The sequence below is a fragment of the Tenebrio molitor genome, chromosome 6 (genome assembly GCF_963966145.1).
Source record: "Tenebrio molitor chromosome 6, icTenMoli1.1, whole genome shotgun sequence".
In the NCBI taxonomy this organism is placed as follows: domain Eukaryota; kingdom Metazoa; phylum Arthropoda; class Insecta; order Coleoptera; family Tenebrionidae; genus Tenebrio; species Tenebrio molitor.
Window position 1 is genome coordinate 13,158,079 of NC_091051.1, and position 13,635 is coordinate 13,171,713.

The following is a 13,635-nucleotide window of genomic DNA, read 5'->3' on the forward strand; positions in this document are numbered from 1 at the left end:
TCTTTCTGAAAAAGTCTTCCTGGTGAAAACTTCACTTTCCTAATTCACCTGTGACTTCTTTCTCACCGTGATAAGTAACGAAATATATTTTTTGAAATTTTACACTGACAATTTGTTGTTTAAGACTGTGGCTAATTGTTGTTACATAGTTGGATTATATTAGTCTTCACAGTTTAAACTTTTGTACTCATAACTTGTTCTGTGTTATCTAAATAAGAATGAAAAAGAAAAAAGTCACTACAATATTGTTTCACGTGTTACTTAAAAATACTGTGTAATATCAAAATATTTCACAAAATTGTTCCGAGGTATTTAGAATCCCCAGCAGTCTGGAAGTTCACTAAAATTGTAAAAAAATATCCTGACCGGAATATTTTTCGAAAACAACAGAATTCCATTTCCCATATCATTAAAAAAGATCTAGGTGCCTAGAACCGAGGTAAGGGGTATTTGCTGATGAATCACAGTTTAAAGAAAAGAAGCAGGACACGGCAAAGCAACTGTGGACTTTGATGGCAATTTGTTCACTATTAATAAATCAAACGAAGGTAAGAGAAGCTCCCACGTAAATAATTGTTTTTGCTCTAAAAGCTATTTAAAAACTGGGATAATAGTACATTTTTCAACGAGCGTATAATGATGGCTATTATTCAAGAGGATGAAAATTCCAACACGAGCCGTAGGCGAGTGGTGGAATCGTCCGATTGAATAATAGCCATTATACGCGAGTTGAAGAGTATATTTTCTCGACTATACCAAGAAAAAACAATCTTTGAAAATTGAATTTAATTTGCCTTTTAATTTGACAATTAAAATTGTGCCTCGTTTAGCGGTTGCTGCGCGATGCGCGACTCATTGTTTACAAACGCATCCGATTGGTCATCTGCCGGTGAAAGAATGTAAATACGAGGGATGGATTGGCCGACAGCCGTGGGTTTTAGTATTTTCTATCACTGAATGTGGAATTGATATCATTCTTTCGTTGAATATCCAACAAGAATGCATTAATTCTTTAATAGTCGTGGAGAAAAGTACTATCTACGATAATTTGAGAAATTTAATACAGAGAATTTTAATCTACGGAACCCATTTGCAGAAAAGAACATTAAAAAAGGTATAATCCAAAAGTAAGCTTGTGAAACCATGTCAATGTCAAATACGACAACAATTCGCCACCTACGTAAAGAAGATGATACCGTACGAGCTCTCAAAAGAAGTTCAGTGCAATGTTTTCACCACTTGCTCATCGTTGCTGTCCAATAACAAAAATTATCTATTTTTAGACCAATTATGAGTTGTGTAGGTATAACAGCCGTATACCGTAAGCGATAATTACCTTGGTTTAATCAAAATTAACCTGTACCATAAGCAGTAAACAACATCTTCATCATCCCAAAACGGTTATGTAGTGTATTATGATTGGTAACGGATATGATCTACTACAGAGAATTATCTGGAACACGGTGAAATAATCAATGTAGAGAGATGTTGCGAAAAATTAACAATAATACCTAATACATCCTGCTTTATGATAATACCAAACCACTAACAATGATCATTCGGCAAAATTATAGTGAACTGGATTATGAATCGTGAACTGGATTATGAAATTACCAATAGACCTATCATTCATTTAGAAATATGTAAGTATTGATTTTTAAAAGATACAGATTTAATTGCAACAGAAGATGGAACTGAACAATTTTGCCATTGACAAATAGTAATCAATACAAATTTTATCTACAACTATACAGGGTGAAATCGAAATACATCAGAATATTAAAACATTAGGATTTTCAGACCATTTGTGAAAATCACGTGCAATCACTTTTGGCATATAACTCCGCGTGAAGGCCATGTACAGTTCAAGCACAAAAGTTGAGTACGCCATTGATATCACGTAAGATTAAAAAGAAAAGAAAGAATGCAGCGCAAAAAAGGTGCAAAAAGTTATTGGTTTTCATTCATAGTATTATTACACGTTTTTGTGGCTCTGTGTATTTAATAAAGTGTTTTATCTAATCCCGTGGGATAAATGATACTTATCCCACTAATTTTGAATGGGATAAGAACTTCATTACCTCACGCATTTTTATTACCTCACTCAGAGGTAATGAGTTTCATTACCGCACTCAGTGGAATAAATGAGTTTCATTACCTCACTCAGTGGGATAAGTAAATTCTTAGTGGGATAAGTAAATTCTTATACCATTGAGTGCGGTAATGAAACTCATTTATTTCACTGGCGAAAATCAATAGATAAGATTTATTTTTTTAAATTGGGGCGGTCTTTGATAAAATTTTGTACATAACACGTGGGCTAAAGCATATTACAGGAAACTCGTGTGATTACAGACTCGAGTCCTGTAATATTGCTTTTATCCCAATAATTATGTAAATAACTATTTCAATCATTTCATTTATAATAAGGTTTTGTGACTCTCCGTTTTTAAAGCTATTCATGTTTCGATTAATAACAGCTTCCAGAAGTGTCTCGTTCGGGATGGAATTAAGTTAAATTGGATTTTATAAAGTTAAAATGTTTACTTTCCGTTTATTCACTTATTGAAGATACTATGGTTTACATAGTATTATGATGCAATTCAACTTCACCCTGTATATGTAATGACGTTATTACTGACATTTAAAAAGTTTGAAACTGAGCTATTACTCCCTTTTGTTTTTTTTATTATTGGAAGAAAATGTTTAAATAGCGTGGGTTTTTTGCTTTTTTTCAATGAAAGTTTTCATTGTGCTTCTGTTATATCCGACACTTTAAACCCAATTTGAAATCACACAAACAATACAAATTACTACTAAATCCAATATTATTGCCACAGAAACATGTTTTCGCGAAAATGTTAAAGTACATTTTTTTTTCATTTTTCTTTAACAGATGATATTTGTAAATGAAATTGTTATACATACCTGGACGAATTCATTCATTTCTGCCTCGCCCTTTAGCGATGCTTCGCGCCTTGGTTATCTAATGAGCCCTCGGCGGTAATGAAACATTTTACGCCTCGATATGTAATACACTGTTACAACACTGATGAAAACAATGTAATTCACTAAGAAGGGGATTGTCGTCATCTTAAAATTCTGCCATTTTGGTTGCTTCAGTTCACCACTATCTAAAAAGAATATTACATATTTCAATAACTTTTAATTTAACATAACTTAACTAACAACGTGAGTCAAAATAAAACAATTAGCCAATTTATGAAATTCTCTTTTTTTTGTCGTCGATCGTACAAGTAAAAATTTTCCCTAGTCTTTGTTGGCAAAGGTCATTCTATTAATACATATATACTTCTTCACAGCAATTTTAAACAACACTTTTATAGACTTCTCTTATTTTAGTTCCTTTGATTTTTCTCCCACACCACCTACTAATACATTTTTAATTTTCTTATTTCCTTGTAGAAGATAATTATTTCTTTATTTCAATTTTCTTCGTTTCTAATCTTCTTTTAACTTATTCAAATCATTTTCGTCTAGAATAATTACCACTTAACTTTGGATAAAATATGTATCAAAGGGTCATTTTTTTAAACATAATTGTAACTGTAAGATATCTGTTTGTATCTCTGCATGTATTTTGAAAAATATAAGATATGGGTCTGTTTATTGCGGTGAAAGTATCAGCAAGGACATTAACATTTTTTCTTCGTTGATAATTTCCATAAAACAGATTTGATCTCAAATTGCACCTGTTCGAATTACAATCATTTATACGCTGTACAGATTTTTCTGATATCCGTAAAGGCTATTCTCTATTTCTTTACACTCTTTCTTCTCTTTACAATTCCCGTTATTAATTACAGAGCACCTATTTTTTTATTGTTTTGTTCATGTTCCTTTTTGATCGTCCTTAAGACCTTCTTACTATAGCTCATATTTTCGTGTAGGGGACATTGACAATGAAGGATCGTATTACGTTCTGCTACTAAAATAATTTAAGACTTGCCACTTTACGCAACACACATTTGTCGGGGAGGGTGGAGATATTTTTTAAGAATCTAACAACTCGACTCTACAACCGTGTAATTGGTTGCATAAGTTGTCGTATTTCTAATTTGTCACTCATTATGTGTCGGAACGTTACCCAACGTTTAGAACCTGAAATTAAGGTGTAGTCAAAAATAACTGCGGTAATCGTTCCGTGATAGCAATTCGTTCAAATTTTGTCAGAATTCCTCGTAACGTTTGAAACGTCCCCGCGTACGGTCTCGCCGTAGTTTCAGCATTTCATTTTTCACAATAACTTTTGTTCTATTTTCGCTGATACCGTATTCGGTCCACGTGAATAAAATGCATTATCTTAGACATTATACCGACGTCTTGTACCAAATGAGGCCAACATTTTAAAATAAATCTGATTTATTGTATTCCATATATTAGCATTATCTGGCAATAAACGTAAAAATACTGATGTGATACGTTGCCGGTATCCTGAATGTATTCCTAAATTATGAGTTCAGTTTGGCTCAGATCGTCCAGTCCGAGCCCCATACATATTCCCAATCCAACGGATACGGCCACATTAATGCGGGATATAGCTGGCGTTGAATACTGTATGAGGAGAGATACCCTCTGTCTTTCCCTTTTGCCTTATACCACTCTCATCGTCGCCCTCCTAACATTTCCTTCTAATCATAATATGGAAAACGTCGGAAAAAGGTGAAAAACACATCCGAGATACGACGTAATATATTGAATCCCGAGCTGCGGTCAAGGGAGTGAAGACATTTTAATGCTACAGTGACGGAGAGCCTGTAGGGTATCGAGGGATGATGCATTTTCTATATGTGTTGCAGTTTTATGTGACATGATTATTATACTACGAGCGCAGGTGGCTCCGGACACTACGATATATTGCCAGGGATGTATTGCACTCCGGGAAAGGGAAAGTTTCGAAATTAATATCCGCAACAAACGGGTGTTTTTAAACCATTACAAGACAAATATCAAACCATTTAAAACAACATTTTCTCGTTTCCTCTGGCTATCTGGAAACACACAGAGAAAAATCCCGAGGGATGTCGGACTGACGTCCTTCGAGGTAAAAAAACTGCCACATGCAAACACTTGGGGTGAAAGCTTGGCGCATTATATAAATTGAGAAAATATTTACCTCCTTTACACAGCGCGGGTGTAAAATAAAGAATAAAATTCCTTAAATTTATGTCGCGCCGAAAAATACAACCTGTCAAAGAAGACAATTAAGAAATAAAATTTTTGCCAAGAATATAAATTTAAGAAGTGTGATAGGTAGTACCTTACTTTCCGCTCGCAGTGTATAAGCCATTTTTGTTTGCGCAAGTCTAACTGCATAAAATACAAAATCGTGATGATTATAAATGGAGGCAGAGTAATAGACAAAAAATGTTACTGATACGCCAAAATATAAAAAGCTTATTGATAAATGGTGCCGAAGAGGGTGTGTATGCGATAGCAGAACTTACTTAACCTACGACCTCTCGTCATCTCCTGTAACAACTGAACAGCTCTAGGGCCGGAAAATTGCAACATAAAAATCATCCCTAAGTCTGCCTAGCCTGCAGCTATCTCATATTGCCTGTTTTAGCAATGTATTCATCCCCTTGTCAAAGTAGATTGATATCGTGCGACGAATTCCGGAACTTGTGCTTCGTTGCTAAAGAAAAACTAACAATAAAACCCACGTCAACAGTATATTGAATTTTCGCAAAATTGCCAACTAAAATCTTAATAGAATTTTCTCCCGTAGGCCGTTCTATATTTAACTACGTTGGGAAATCAAATTAATGAACGACTGGGTTGGATTGTTGAAGCGTGAAACACATCGAAATAATTGAAAGTATGTACTTCAAGAAATTAAACAAAAACGTCGCTAAGTACAAATGAGTAATTATTACTTGTTATGCAACGAACAAAGACTTACATAAGTTGCCGATAATATATAAATTATTTTCAAAAAAGGAAATCACGTCCTCGAAGACAATTTTACGCAACTCTATTATGGAGATGTAATCATTTATTTTCTTACAAAGATTTCCATAGTGAATGTTCAAATGAAGAAATACAAAATAAACGTAAATTTTATCGGGTCAATTATTGTTTCAAATAACTAAAAGATAACAATTTAAGGACGTAAAATTAAGTTTTGTTTTTTAAGCGAATTTTTAGAAAAACCATTCACCAAGTTTTCAAGATTTTATGTGGAGTTAATTAATAATTTGATAGTCGGTCATGTATACAGGGTGTCTAAAAATTCGCAAATTCCGAATTCAGAGCGTGGTAGGGAAGGACCCAGTGAAGCTCGAAAAATACTTAGAAAAAAAATCGCTCTTCCCAAAGAAGATATAAGCATTTTAATTTTGTTCAATACATGGCAGCCTTCATATCCACAGTGACAAAATAAAAAAAAAAGTAAAGCTATTCTTCAAAAAATTGTTTTACGTTATTATTTTCTACAATCATCTACACCATAAATAACAATAAACACTGAACTTTTCAGCCTGTATTTGAAGAAAACGCAGTTCAAAGAGTGCACTTTTCCACCCATGTATATTTGTGCGGGGAGTCCCGATTTTTTTTTCCGTATTTGGACTACTCAAGTGATTCCCAACAACGCTCTGAATTCGGAATTCGCGAATTTTGAGACACCCTGTATAATTATTATTCCGTCTCTAATAAATTTAACACGGAAACCTATCCGTTATTTACTGGAAAAATTTGATAAAAGTTCCACCCAAATGTAGAATTACTTTTTGTTGCTGATCCATTTGTGTGAAGGAATACGATTACAGAACACTAGAAGACTTAGAAAAAGTTTCAATTTTAATTATTGTGAACCCACCTAGCACCGATTAATTTAGAAAATGAAAAACTTTGTGTTGACTAAGTAAATCTTGTGAAATGTAATTATACGCGATTGGTACGTACCAAAGATCACAGGATGGCATTTGAGATTCTAACGAGTATTTCGAAATAAGTAAAAACATGTAGGTATCTTTAAACATTATCTTTAAATTTGTTTTGTATACAGTTATTTCCCGTCAAGTTTTATTCTTCTAAAACAAAATTTCATCTTTTTATTAGATTATTTAAAGAAATAATTTCTCTGTTATTTATAATTAAAGAAATTTCTGTAAAAACAGTCTTCATTCTTAATTAAAAGGCAGTGCAGTAAATGTAGATGTGTTTTAAAACTGAATGTTTTCAAAAAAATTAATTTTCGTCATTATCAGGGCTGAGAGACTGGTTTATACGATCATTAATCATCATCATTAGAAAATAATTATTACCATTAGCACAAGATATGCTTTTTAATGAAGACGTTCATTCAGAATAGATACAGGTAGAAATTAATAACAGCTTGAACAAAAGTTATGTTACAGACCGGACGTTAAGTAATATGCCGGTTTAACAAGTGTGTAAGCATTCTTTTTTTTTATATAATGCAATACGTATACCTAACGGGTGGGTGGCCTTCCGAAATCTGAAAAACTTGATGTTGTATGGTTCAGTTTTAATAAAAACAAAAATAAAAAACTTGAAAATCGCAACACATCCGAATTGATAAAAATGTATCTTTTACATTTCCAAAAATAAATAAATCAGTCCGTATAAAATTTGCAGTGATGCTTTAAAAATCAGAGTTGTTCTGCTAAGAATGAAACGATAGTTGTTGCTATTGATATGCAACTAGCAGTGCACAACTGTAATGAGGACAGTTAGAGAAATTAATTATTAAATCAAAAAAACAATAATGACCATTTTAAAGAGATTATGCAGCAAGAAAGCTATCATCTATGATTTAATATTTTCAAATACATTAGCTTTTTTTCAAATTAGAAAAATGAAAAATAATTTTCGCTTGTCAATACCTAACTGTTATGCCTAAACAATGATTTGACGTCTAATGGTAATGGTAACTTATAAAAACTTACCTGTTTCGTAACTTTGCATCCAAGAAAACAAAAAAATGTTACAAATACACATTCCCCACAACTGATTGTTAAACAAGCGTTTTTCATTTATGCAGGTTCCCATAATGTGGATAGCAAAATTAAGAAATTTTCTGATACACCTACATACATATTTAGAAAGAAGCACCCTGCCTCTGTGATGCACTTCGAGAGACTGAACTGATTTATTCTATCCTTTACATAAAAAAGTGTGCACAGACTTTTAAAGGGGTGGAGCATATGTAAAGCCCTCTCTCAAAGGTTTACGAAGGACTACCTTACACATATAGATTTCCTCGAATAAAATCCTGGTGGAGGGGATCGTAGCATCGAAGCAGTTCAAAATGTATCGACAAACTCTTTCTGTTGGTTGCAACCCTTACTTTTTACATTGTGTGATGGGTGAACCCTTTTTTATTTTAAAAGGGGGAACAACCCTTCATTGTAGCGATGCTAATTTCATTGCTGATGGAAAAAGTGATGGTGGAAAAATGGACTTGCATGAAATCTCAGAACTATTCGTCACATTTCTGAAATTTCTTGTACAGTTTTTGGAATTATTAAGAAAGTATAAACATCTGTGGTGCTAAAAGAATTCTTTATGTTAGAATTGTCACACAACTATAACATTACAGTATTTTATGTAAAAATTGATATTTAAATTATTGAGAATAAATAAAAAAAAATATCATTACATTTTTACCATAAATCTTAACCTTTGCTGTGATTAAATGTTGGAACAATTTAAACCCTTCGATAAAAAATCATATGAAAGGGTGCTACCCTTTCCATGCAGATGGCACGAGCAAAAGGGGTGGTAGGGTTGAACGTATAAAAAAAATTCGCACGTGTCCGTGTTTGAGTTCCTCTATGTAGTAAAGGGTACGTCACAAAACACTTCCTGAAATAAAATAACGAGGATTATAAAATGAATTATAGGTTAAGTAGGTATTTGTCATCTGTCTTGGAACACGTTTTCTAAATTATCAAACAAAAATATTTCTTCAGAATTGTTTAATTAAATTTGTATAGATGGCGCTATACTTTTCAATTATTATTTTTTGTCATATGATTTTTCCAAGATCTACTAAACCAATAAACATTGTGATTTTAAGTTTGTCGTTCGGTAAAGAGTATTTTTTAATTTTAAGTTAAAACCAAATAATAAAAAAAAAGTTAAAGCGAAAAAAGTAAAATGGGTTAAAAAAACGTGCCGTAGCTCGTAGCTTGTTATTATTTATCCAAATACCGGGTGTTATGGAAGTCCACGTACTATTGGGGACAAATTACTTTGGTCGTAATTACTTTGGTCGTCAAAGTCAGTTGATTAACATAAACTTGTAAAGCAAGCATTAGGATATTTTTTATTACTGTCAACCAGTCAACCACTGTCACTGTCAAACTCATCATTGCGAAATGTTAAATACCGAAAAATGGACCACTGAACGAGAAATTCCAAGGAGGAAAAATTGAAAAGGTTTCCACAAGGCAATTTGGCCCATGGACAATCCCTCAGAAGCAAGGGAGACGATTCTAAATTTTTGAATGGTGGAAGGTCCCATATTTTTGACAAGAGAAAAGTCAATAATTTGAAATTATCATCAATGTTGACTTGACATTAATGGTTGGTTTACATTAATTTGTTTTGAAGTGACAGAAAAATGACGACCAAAGTATTTTGTCCCCAATAGTACAGTTCGAGACACGGAATTTCGGGCATCACTGTCAATGATTCCAAGATGGCGACGTGCGCTTCACAGGTGTTTGATAGTGGTCCCAGTGATGCAAGTGGAAAAGTGTGTAAAAGGTGCAATTCAAAGGTTCTGAACGCGTTTACAAAATGTGCAAAATGCGACGAGTATTACCACACTAGCTGCATAAAAATCCTCCTTGATAGGGGCAAAAAATTTTGCGTTATTACAGAGAGTGTCATGTTGTGCGAGGAACACTGTCGTGAAATACATAATATTGAGGAAGCTTTTCATAAAGTTCTAAAAAAAGTAAACTACCAAAACAGTAAACTTAAGGAGACCGTTGAGGAGATGAAAGAAGAAATCGACAGTTTAACCGCGCAACTCGCTGAAACACGACAAACGCTCGACGCAAAAAGTCTCGTAGGGAAAGTAAGAGAAGAACTATCTCAACAGTTCTTATCGTTCAAAAAAGAGGTACAAATACAAATTGATCAAAAGTTTAACACACTCTCAAACGGACAATTAAGGATCACGGAAAATGTTAAAAACGTCCTCCATCAAGATAAGCAACTATATAGTGAATCCCTCAAACCTAGTAAAGATGTTGTTATTTTAAAACCAAAATCTTCCCAGAATGCCAATGTAACTTTTGAAACCCTGCAGGATAAAATTAATCCCGAAGAAGTTCAAGTGGGCATCACAAAAGTTAAACGTCTGCGAAATGGGAGCGTCGCAATTGCTTGTTGCAACCAAGGAGAGGCCAATAAATTGGAAGAAGAAGTGAAGACAAAAATGGGCAAAGAGTATGAAGTTAAAAAGGTCAAGCCGCATAATCCGAAAATTAAAATCGTGGGCTTTAACAATGAAATGACGGAAGAGGAATTGAAACAGTGTCTTATAAATCAAAATTCTTCTTTAAAAAATATGAAAGGTTTATTCCGTATGATCGTCTGTAAAAAAATGAAGAATAATTACTTCGCGATTATAGAAGTCGATCCTCTAACTTACTCTACATTCATAAATCTAAAATCAGTATTTGTTAAATGGAAGGCATGCTCAGTGTTTGAACATGTTAATATCATAAGGTGCTACAAATGTGGAGGTTTCAATCACATGAGTAATAATTGTCAAATAAAAGAAATCCTGTGTCTGAACTGCGGCAAAGCGGGTCATACTGAAAGTGAATGTCAAAATAATACAGTCTGCATTAATTGTTCCAAACTTAACAATTTCAACAATATAAATATTAAAGTAAATCATTCTCGCTTCGACTATGAATGTGAAGCCTACAGAAGACAAGTGGCAGTCGTAAGAAGTCAAACTGTATACGAAGTCTAGCAATCAGAGAACTGGAACCAGTGTATAAACATTTTGTTTTTAAATATCCAGTGTTTACGAAACAAAATTGGTGCAATCGAAATGGTAATGGAATCACAACCTTTAGATGCTCTATGGAGAACACTGGCTCAAGCCAGCGGAAAGTGACATTGTGCGAATAGAATCATTCACGACAGCGGAAAGCTTCACTAGGTCAAATCATACCCATGGAGGTGTCATCCAGTTTATTCTCAGTTGCCATCAGTTCAAATCCCTTCAATTTGTCAAGAGCCTGTCATCTGAAATTGACTGCGAAATAATTGGCACTTATCTACCAGAATTCAACTTGTATTTGATTGTCGTCTACAGATCACCATTGGGTAAATTCGAAGTTCTATGCGAAAACATTTGTAAAGTATTGGATGTAATTGATTATAAAGATAAGAATGTGGTTTTTGGCGGGGATTTTAATATTCATTTTAACTTGAAAAACGAAAATGTTCAACAACTAACAGATTTATTCAGTAGTTTTGGGTTATATGCCCTTGCAGATTTTCCCACTAGAAAGAATTCCCATATTGATAATGTTTTCACAAATATACCGTGTGATTTTGTGCGCACATCTCCACTGGAAACGGATTTTTCCGATCATACAGGAGTTTTAGTGCAGGTAAAAAATTGGTTCTTCAATCGTAAGTGTAAAATGGAAACAAAACGTGTTAGACCCATTACACAATATGGAAAATTCATTTTTTACCACTGCTTAGACAATATTGACTGGGACTTTTTAACTTATGACTTCGATATAAACCATAAATTTGATATGTTTTTAAATAACATTTTGTCTATATTCAATACTGCTTTTCCTGAGAAAATGGTTACATTTAAACGTAATTCTGAAGTCTCTTGTAGTAATAATTGGTTTAATTCTAACTTACAGAAAATGCGAGAAACTCTTGGTTTACTAAATGACGCTTATAAACTTCATGAGACTATAGAAACTAAACAACTTTTGTCTAGTTTTAAAAAAAGATATCTTGGCGCCATAAAGGAGGCAAAAATGAAAGCAAATGAATGTTTCGTAAGACATAACAAAGGTAATCCCAAAGCCCTTTGGAGCATCATAAATCAACATAAACCTAAAAAAGACCTTCAGTGTACCATAACAGCAAACGAGTTTAATGATTATTTCTCATCTATAGCCGATAAAATTATCTCCAGTTTACCGACAGCCACAGATAGTCCCATAAATATAATGAGGTCCACGAATGTTACTGATGCCAAGTGCAATGGTTTTTTTTATTTTCACGAAGTTTCGGAAGTAGAAGTCAGAGATGTAATTAAACAATTAAAAAATAATAACACCAAAGACATTTTTGGATTTTCGACGTCTCTTGTAAAAACGGTGCAGAACTGTTTGATCTCGCCTATAACTAAATTATTCAACTGTGCTGTTAAACAAGGGTTATTTCCCGACCAGCTTAAAAAAGCAGCAGTGGCACCGATTTTTAAGAAAGGCGACGCTGAGGATGTAAATAATTATAGACCCATTTCAGTATTTCCCATCTTTTCTAAAATTTTTGAAAGACTTATGTTATCTCAAATCATCAAGTTCTTGGATAATAATAAACTACTTACACCCTACCAGTTTGGTTTCAGAAAGAACTACTCAACGACTTCAGCAATTCTCCATCTTACGTGCAACATTTTAAACAGCTTCGAACAAAATGAATTTTATCACACATATTTTCTTGATTTAACCAAAGCGTTTGATTGTGTATCGCATGAATTATTAATCAAAAAACTTTTATTATATAATTTCCATCCTGCAAGTACAAAATTTATTTTGTCATTTTTAAGTGATCGTACACAAATTGTTCGTACAAATGGGTCTTACTCAGTTGAAAAGAAGATTATCTACGGTGTACCTCAGGGATCTATACTTGGTCCCATTATCTTTTTAATTTTTATTAATGACCTCCCAGGATATTTATCAAATAAAAATGTCACAATGTATGCCGACGATACGACTGTCAGTAATAAGGCCAAATCTTTAACTGAACTGTTGATTGATCAAAAGAATCTTCTTACACTTACTGAAAATTGGTTCATATCCAACAAATTAACTCTAAATAAAGAAAAAACGATCTCTATAATTTTCACATTAAAAAACTATGCCACTGCAGAAACGTTTTCTAATGTTACAAAATACTTGGGGGTATTTATAGATAAACAGCTAAATTGGAATAAGCATGGTGATGCGGTGGTCACAAAGATATCCAAAAATTTGTATCTCTTACGTAACTTGAGCGATGTCTTGTCCCAACAGTATTTAAAAATTGCTTATTACGCTTTAATTCAGAGTCATCTACAGTATGCCATTTTGGCATGGGGTCATTCACCTTCGCGGCATAGACTGTTTAGGTTGCAGAGAAGAGCCATTAGAATAATTGCAAATTTAGGGTACAAGGATGACTGCCACGAATATTTTCAGAAACTCAATATTCTCACTCTACCCTGTCTATACATCTACAAGTGTCTAGAACATATTATAAAAAATCTTGATTCCTACCCTACTCTTGGTGCATTTCATGACTACCACACCCGAGCCGAAGCCATTAGCTTTAAAACAATAAGATTATCTAAATCCAAGGATGGTATAAATTATT

The 13,635-nt window shown here is 33.5% G+C and overlaps 1 long non-coding RNA gene across 2 annotated transcripts in view; it reads right to left on the reverse strand.

The window, feature by feature from the left end:
• The window catches only part of LOC138133829 (uncharacterized), a 32,817-nt gene extending 24,713 nt beyond the window's left edge, over positions 1 to 8,104 (reverse strand). For both annotated transcript variants that reach the window (XR_011160540.1, XR_011160539.1), the window contains exons 1-2: positions 7,938 to 8,104; positions 2,929 to 3,134 (exon numbers count right to left, since the gene is read on the reverse strand). This is a non-coding gene — a long non-coding RNA (uncharacterized lncRNA). The remainder of the gene's footprint in view (positions 1 to 2,928; positions 3,135 to 7,937) is intronic.
• Positions 8,105 to 13,635: the final 5,531 nt, after the last annotated feature.